The sequence below is a fragment of the Fukomys damarensis genome, unplaced genomic scaffold, assembly GCF_012274545.1.
Source record: "Fukomys damarensis isolate Sample0158 unplaced genomic scaffold, DMR_v1.0_HiC HiC_scaffold_5, whole genome shotgun sequence".
In the NCBI taxonomy this organism is placed as follows: domain Eukaryota; kingdom Metazoa; phylum Chordata; class Mammalia; order Rodentia; family Bathyergidae; genus Fukomys; species Fukomys damarensis.
In genome coordinates, this window is record NW_022900917.1 from 43,744,628 (window position 1) to 43,753,350 (window position 8,723).

At 36.6% G+C, this 8,723-nt stretch overlaps 1 protein-coding gene across 4 annotated transcripts in view; it reads left to right on the forward strand.

Moving 5' to 3' along the window:
• The first annotated feature begins 4,049 nt into the window (after nt 1-4,049).
• Nucleotides 4,050-8,723, forward strand: part of Ppp1r42 (protein phosphatase 1 regulatory subunit 42) — a 35,173-nt gene continuing 30,499 nt past the window's right edge. For all 4 annotated transcript variants that reach the window (XM_010611465.1, XM_033760631.1, XM_033760635.1 and 1 more), the window contains exon 1: nt 4,050-4,128. The gene's annotated coding sequence lies outside the window, so the exon portion shown is untranslated. The remainder of the gene's footprint in view (nt 4,129-8,723) is intronic.

Genomic DNA, 8,723 nt, shown 5'->3' on the forward strand with positions numbered 1-8,723 from the left:
AGCCCCCACCCCCAACTCTTTCTCCAGTGTCTATATCTGAACTATCAGATGTCAAATTGCTGAATTATTATTTGTACTCAAAATAATCTCAGCCCTGATCAATCTTTCCCTGTCATCTTTACCTACTGTTCTTCCCTCTTCCATCCAAACTATTTGGTATAGCTGTTGACCCACCATGTCTCTTTCTTCTTTTTCATTAGTACATGTTTGCAGTACATGCAATTTACAATAATTTTGGGGAGTGGGTACATGTGGGCAGTGAGTGCCAGCAACTGTGTCTCCAGGACCTGGCACCCAAAGTCTAAAAACTTGGAGAGGAATCAAAATGAGAAGAGATTCCCCAGGAACCAGAAGGAAACTGACAAAATAGAAATATTTCTCTTTCTTAACTTTCTCCCTTACCACCTTTACCTCCTCATAGTTTCAATAGAGTTTTATACAGGAAACTGTTACATCACCAAGACTCCCAGAATTAATAGCCAAATCCAGCAATGTTGCAGGATACCATAGAAACACACAGAAATCAATATTCCTATACACTAATCAGTATTCCTATATACTAATAATAAACTCAGTGAAAAAGAAATTAGGAAGACAATACCATTCACCATAGCATCAAAGAATTCAATACTCAAGAATTATCCAAGGAAGTGAAAGATCTCTAAAATGAAAATCACATCACTCTGAAAAGGGAAATTGAGGAGGTCATCAGAAAATGGAAAAATGTTTCCTAGTTCTGGATAGGCAGAACCAATATAATCAAAACGGCTGTAACTCCAAAACTGATATACAAGTTTAATGCAATTCCAATCAAAATATCAATGACATTTCTCACAGATCTAGACAAAACAATCCTAAAATTCATACAGAACAAGAAAAGATCCAAAAGCAATCCTAGGTCACAAAACCAAAGCAGATGTCATCACAATCCCAGAATTGAAGTTGTACTTAAAGCTTTGGAGATTAAAAGAGCATGCTACTGGCATGAGAACAGGCACATGGATCTGTGGAATAGAAGTAGAAACAAGCCCAGGTACATACAGTTATTTGATCTCTGACAAAGGAGTAAAAAACATGCCATGAAGGAAAGAGCCTCTTTAATAAATGGTTCTGAGAAAATTGGATATCCACATGCAGAAGATTGGGTCTAGACCCATATACTTCACCATGTAGTAAGTTAAAATGAAAATGGTTCAAAGATCTAAATGTTAAAACAGAAATACTTAATCTGCTGGCAGAAAAAATAGGTACAACTCTTGAAGACATAGGCATAGGCAAGGACTTTCTGAATAGAACTCCAATTGTGTAAGAAATAATATCAAAAGTCAACTAATGAGATCATATCAAATTTAAAAACTTCCGCACAGCAAATGAAACAACCAACAGAGTGAAGAGACAACCTACAGAATGGAAAAAAAACTTTTGCCAGCTATTCCTCAGACAGAAGACTAATACCTTACATAAAGAACTCAAAAAAAAAATTAGATTCCTCAAAATAGAAGACTCAATCAAAAAATGGGCAAGAAAATGAATAGACACTTCATGGAAGGAGTACAAATAGCCAATAAAAACATGATTGAATGCTCAAATCACTGGCCATTAAAACTACATTGAAAGCCTGGTGATGTGACACACGCCTATAATCCCAGCACTCAGGAGGCGGAGGCAGGAGGATCGCTGTGAGTTTGAGACCAGCCTGGGCTACATAGTGAGTTCCAGGTCAGTCTCAACTACATAGTGAGACCCTGTCTCAAACAAACAAACAAAAACAAAAAACTACATTTAGTACCAACTTACCCCACAAAAAATGGCTCTCATCAAAAAAACCTAATAATGCTGGTGAGGATGTGAGGAAAAAAAAAAAAAGCTCTAGTTTATGTTCCCTCCAGGTCTACCCCAAAGAGTTAAAATTATCATATTACAAGGATAAATGCATACCCATGTTTATAGCCCCACAATTTGTAATAGTTAGATCTTGGAAACAGTGTATATGTCCATCAACAGATGACTAATAAGAAAAATGTATTTTACAGAATGAATTACTACTTTGCCATAAAGAAAGATAAACTTGAGGAATCTGTAGGCAAATCTGGATGCAACTTGAGAATGTAATGTTCAGTGAAATAATTCAGACATGAACTTAAATATAGCATGGTTTCTTTTATAGGAGAAACTTAAAGTACATTTATGCAAATGAGCAAAATAGAAGCTAGATAAATAGGAAGTGGAGAGAGATGTAGATGGTTCCCCAAATTTCCTATTCTACTGTTTAAAATATATTTTCATATATATGCTAATTTGTTTATACTACTAGTTTCTTTTAGCTCATTGAAAAGAAAGTTTTGTGCTAGTATCTGTTCTTTGTAAGACAGAAGCTTTTTTGTCAATGTCTTGGAATAACTACTTTGAAGATAACAATACAATATTTTGAAGATAACAACTTGTTATTTTAATTTTATGAAAATTTTTTATAAAATAAATAATGAAAAAATAAAAGGTGCCATTTTACATTTAAGATAGATACACACACACACACGCACACACACACATCAAGCTCATCTATACCTAAAATTTATTTCACCTCTCCTCTTTCTTCAGTATTATTATTTTATTCTATCTAATGTGAGAATTATCTTCTTCCTTCCTTTATCCTAATCAATGTCTCATAGATTAAATTATACTTCAAGGTACCTCCTAAATTTGTTCATTCATTTCTACTTTCTTTGTCTTCCTCCAGGTTGGCTAAGATTGCCTTGCAAATTAATTTTATCAATAAAATCTTGAATTAACTTAGGATCCCTCTGCTCTTCTACCCTTCCCCTTCTTATGCTACTCTTATCATAATGGTCAATGAGATATACGGAAAGGAGGGCTGACCTTGAAATCAGGAGCCCAAGGTTAAATTCCTTCTCTGGCACCTGAGGGTGACCTAGATTCCTCTTTCTGGTCTGGGAGTTTCCTTTTCTGCAAGATGGCAGTTAGAACACTCTAGTGGCCTCTAAGGTTGCCTTGCACCTCTGTCTCTGCTGACCTTCTTTGCTCAATGACGACCTTTTACCCACCAGGGTCACAACTGATGCTTCGCCATTTTTCAGCTGGACTACCCTTTACATACTGACTGCTTGCTTCACGCTATCTCCAATGAGCCCCTCACTTTCCACTGTAAATATTTGTTCCTTATATGATTGTTCTTTTCTTTCAGTTATATTATTCATTTTAGGAACATTTATAAAATGACTTCTAATGTACAAGGCATTTCCTAGTTTCTAGGAATAGAAAAGTAAAAATCATAATCCTTGTCCTCAACAAATTTATCATCATATTGAAGATAAGGGGTTAAGTAACAAGCAAACAGTTGTGTTAAAGTGCTACTGTTACTAACTTAATACATCCCGGGATGAGGGTGAAAAATGGGGCATAACAAGGTAAGAGTATGCAGGAAGGCTTCAGGGGAAAAATGTGCTTATTCCAACCCAAGTATTCTGAAAAAGGAAAAGGATAAAAATGATAAGCAAGTGTGTGCTATGGCTGCTACCCTGAAAGGTATTTCAGGCAAAGAAAATCTTTTTAGATCAGGGCATACTGGAGAATCCTGAAATGTAGGGGATGAGAGGCAGTGACAAGGGTCACGATGGTCTTGAATGTCACCCTGAGTCTGGGTTTTGTCTGAGGGAAGTTTGGAATCCGTTCTGTACCTTGATTCACATCATTCTTTGGTCTGTTACTGGGAACAAACTGGTTACTGGGCGCTCACAGTCAAGACCGATGGCAGGAAGGAGGAAAATGGTGGTCTTCCCCCTCCCCCAAAATGTCTATTGCTGGTCCACTAAAGCCATGAGATAACCAATGCCTCGCGGAATGTATCGGTTTAGCTCCCTAGTCACAGAGAACTGGATCAGCGCCAGGCCAGGGAGGAAGGGAGCTGCCTGCGACACCGCGAGATTTCCCGCGAGAACTCTTTGGCGAACTCTGAGCAGCGTCTGGTCGCCTGGCAACCTCCCGCTGCTCGGAGGGCGAAACTCACTAAACCGGAGTTACAGACCGGACTCGTCCCGCCGAAGTGCCCTCAGGAAAGAAGCGTTGGGACAGAGGAAACCCTGGAGTCAAGTTTCTCAAACTTGCCTGCCAGTAAGACTTTTCCTGGGGAATTTAAAATGCAGATATTTGGGCCCTATCTCTAGAGATCAGAATTTCCAGGAAACAACAATAACAACAGCTAGAAGGGCATATTTTTAACAATGTCTAGGATCGGCCAAGGTTGGGAAACATCTCTAAAGAAAGGAGGCACAGACAGAGGAGTGGCGCGGAGGGAGAGGAATCGGTAGGCAGCGCCCGTTTGAAGGTTTTTGAAATAAAAGTTTGAGAGCTGAAGATTTAGAGCCTCCAAAGCCACTGAGCATGGGGCTCAGTAAATAGAATTATAGGTGAAAACTAAAGTCAGAACACGTTCTCCATCTCCTCTGTTCTTGTGACAATTGGGGATTGAACCCAGAGGTCCTTTAAAATGGATTTCCCAGAGCGCCTACTAAAGCAGCTCACGGGGATTTGGAGAGAGATCCTAGAAAGCAGAGCAAACAGAAATATTGGAGGAGGGGTGGAGGTTGGAAAAACATTTTTAGAAAACAACAAAAAGAAAACCAAGGCCAATTCACAAGTCCTGACTTTTTTTTATTATAATGTTCTAAAATGTATCCGAATCCACACGTTTAAATTCCTAAAGCTTATAATTTCTCTAAAAGAAAATTCAAGACCAATAAGTTTAAATTAACATTTCTTTAACAAGATGTGTTTTTTTTGTTTTGTTTTGTTTTGTTTTTTGGCATGGTTTCACAGAGCTAAACCCCTGGCCCATGCAAGTAGTTTCTTTCTAGTTATTTTGCCTTGTGGGTTGATTCAATTTTCTCCCTTTCCATATTTCAAGCCCCTAGAAAGTTTTTTCTGTAGATTTTTATTAGGTCTATTGGCCCTCTCTTGGTTTAATAGATACTTCATTTATACTAATTTCTTTTCTGAAATGCTTAAAAATTTTTTTCTATGCAAACACCAGTTTGTAGAAACAAAATTCATTTATAGTGAAGAAGCTAAGAATATGCATTCCTAACATATGATGTTCTGGCATATTGACAATTTCTCATTAAAAGCACTTGAAAAACGTCAGGTGCAAGATCACTCTGATCTTCAATTTGTTTCATAAAAGCAAAAGATGAAACTCCCATGTGAAAGATTCTGTCTGTATACTAAAAATAAAGTTATTCTTATCAAGGACAGGAAGTTGAGGCCCAGGGAAATCTGTACAAACAAACATTTTCAGACACTTCTCCATCAATCAACTATCCTACTACCCTAATCCACCTTTTCATTGTTACATTTTCACAATTTCCTAGTCTGTAAGTGTTCAACCTTGTGACTTCATGATAGTTTATTTCCTTCATTTCTACACCACATAAAATTTGTATTAAACAAATCTATATTCTTTCCTCCTGTTGCTCTGTAAATTTCTCAGGTGGGGGTGGAGGACCTTCGAGAGGATAGATGTAAACTTCTATTCCTTTGCAAGAACACAGTCATTCATGAAGATTCAGATGAATCCAACATTTGTTTAGCCACATTAACATCCTGGAGAAAAAACTTGTGATAGCACTTTTATTGGGTTGCAGTCCCATGGAAGTAGGAATGAAGGAGAAAAGGAACTGGACTGAGATGTTATGAAAGCAAATATAAGAGCATGTTTTCTGGGGGAGCTTTTGAAAACACTACAGCATGTTTTCTGGGGGAGCTTTTGAAAACACTGTGTCTCCCAAAAATCCACAGGGGAGGGGAGAATAAATCATCTGTGACTCCTCTATCCCCTTGGCTGAAGTTACCACCCACTCAGGGATGACCTCCTTCATAGCTCAAGGAGGCTCTTGCTTAGACACCAATACAGGAGTCTTCCTCCAGCTGCATGGAGGAACAACCTCTTTAAAATATGTATGTTTATCTTAGTTATTCATGTAAAAAGATAATTGAAATTTCTAGAAAAACTTGTACATTTAAAAATATGGCCCCAAAATATCTTAAATCAATGATATTTCTTGAAGACATAGGTGTAGGCAAAGATTTTCTGAATAAAACCCTTGCTGTGCCTGTCATGTTTGATGCACACCTATAATCCAAGCTCTTGGGTAATTGGGGCAGAAGGATTACCATGAGTTCAAGCCTAGTCTGAGCTACATAGTCAGTTGAAGGCTAGCTTAAACTAAAGAGGGAGAAAAAGAAAAGAAAAAACCCAAAAAAACCCAAACCTGTTATGCAAGAAATAATATCAAGAATCTACAAATGGGATCACATTAAATTAAAAAGCTTTTGCATAGCAAAGGGAACTGCCAACAAAGTCAAGAGACAACCTACAGAATAGGAAAAAAATTTACCAGCTATTCCTTAGACAGAAGACTAATATCTAGAATATATAAAGAACTCAAAAAAATTTAGACTCCTCAAAATAAAAGACCCAATCAAAAAATGGGCAAGAAAATGAATAGACACTTCACGGAAGGAGTACAAATAGCCAATAAAAACATGATTGAATGCTCAAATCACTGGCCATTAAAACTACATTGAAAGACGGGCGATGTGGCACATGTCTGTAATCCCATCCCAGCACTCAGGAGGCTGAGGCAGGAGGATTGCTGTGAGTTCCAGACCAGCCTGGGCTATATAGTGAGTTTCAGGTCAGTCTCAACTACATAGTGAGACCCTGTCTCAAACAAACAAACAAAAACAAAAAAACAAAAACACTATATTGAGTACCAACTTACCCCACAAAGAATGGCTGTTATCAAAAAAAAAAAAAACAATAATGAATGCTGGTGAGGATGTGAGGGAAAAGAAACTCTAGTTTATGCTCCTTCCAGTTCTGCCCCAAAGAGAAAATTATCATATTACAAGGATATATGCATACCCATGTTTATAGCCCCACAATTTGTAATAGTTAGATCTTGGAAACAGTGTATATGTCCATCAACAGACGACTGATAAGAAAGATGTGGTATTTTACAGAATGAATTACTACTTTTCCATAAAGAAAGATAAACTTGAGGAATCTGTAGGCAAATGGATGCCTAACAAGGCTGTGGGGAAAAAAGAATCTTTCTCCAATGTTTGTGGGAATGTAAACTGATATAACCACTGTGGAAATCAGTATGGAGATTCTTCAAAAAATTAAAAAATATAAATTTTGTTTGACCTAGTTATTCCCCTTTTGGGTATCTTCCCAAAAGAGTTTAAAACATCATACCATCGTCATATATGTATACCTATGTTTATAGCAGAACAATTTACAATAGCTAAATTTTAGAAACCTATATGCCCATCAACAAATGAATGTATAAATATGGTATTTATACACAATGGACTACTATTCTGCAGTAAAGAAAAATAAACTTGAAGCATTTGTAAGACAATAGATGCATCTTGAAACCATAATATTAAGTGAAGTAAATCAAACATGCAAGCTTGAACATCACATGGTTTTCCTTATACAAAAAAGTTAATAGGAAAAAAGAGGGAGAAAAAGTTAATTGTATTCTAGGTATGTTTCTGATCTAGGTTTCTAGTTTTTCTCCAGCATGGTGTGAAAGGTCACTTTGTAGGATTTTCATTTCTTTGGATATATTAAGCTGTTTACTGTGAGCATGGTCTATTGCGAATTAAAAAGAAAAATAAGTTCCAAGAATAAAAAAATCTGTGAATATAGGAGTAGCTCAGGGCTGGGGATTTAGCTCAGTGGTTCCTCCCTCTACCTTGCAAGCACAAGGACCCGAGTTCCACCCGTGGTACAAAAAAAAAAAGTAGCTCAGTGGTTGCCTAGATTTAGGAGGGAGAGACTGGGAGATGATAGCTAGTGGGTGGAGTATTTTGTTTTGAGATAGCAAAAATGATCTAAATTTGCTTGTGGTCATGTGCTAAAATCTACTGAATTTTACATTTTAAATCTGTAAAGTGTGTCATATACAAATTTTAGTACAATAAAGCTGTTATTTTAAATTTAAAAAATCATAAATGGATGTTTAAAAACAAAATTTATAATGAAAATGTCACTCCCTATGGAATCAACTAAGAGTAGAGTATTCTAACATTAGGAAAAAAAGAAAGAAGAAAAGACTGAAAATTGATAAGGCAAGCATCCACATTTAGAAGTTGGCAAAAGAAGAATACCTGAAACCTGAAAATAGGAGGAAAGAAATTTTTTAATGTTAAAAACAAATTAGTGAAATTAAAGCCAAGTGGAGATGATCAAGAAGGCTAAAATTGGTTTTCTTTGACTGAACTACAAAACATAAGTTCATTCAATACCAGCAACCCTGATCAAGGGTTAATGAAGAAAATGCATATTAGGAATGAACAAAGGGAGCTATCTATCATGACGAAGACTGGGGTATTAAAATAGAAGAACTTTATAACACAAATTTGAAATGAAAAGAGAAAAGTTAATTTCCAAAACCAATATAAAATTTACCAAAACAGATTCCAAAAGAATCAGAAAACCTGAATGTATCAATAAGCATTAAAGAAACTAAAACAGGACGCTGGACACAGTGGCACATGCTTGTAATTCCATCACTTAAGGTGGCTGAGGTAGGAAAATCAACAAAAGTTTGGGCTACATAATGAGTTCATGGCCAGCATGAACTACATAGTCAGACTCTGTCACAAAACAAGCAAGCAAACAAACAGTAACTACA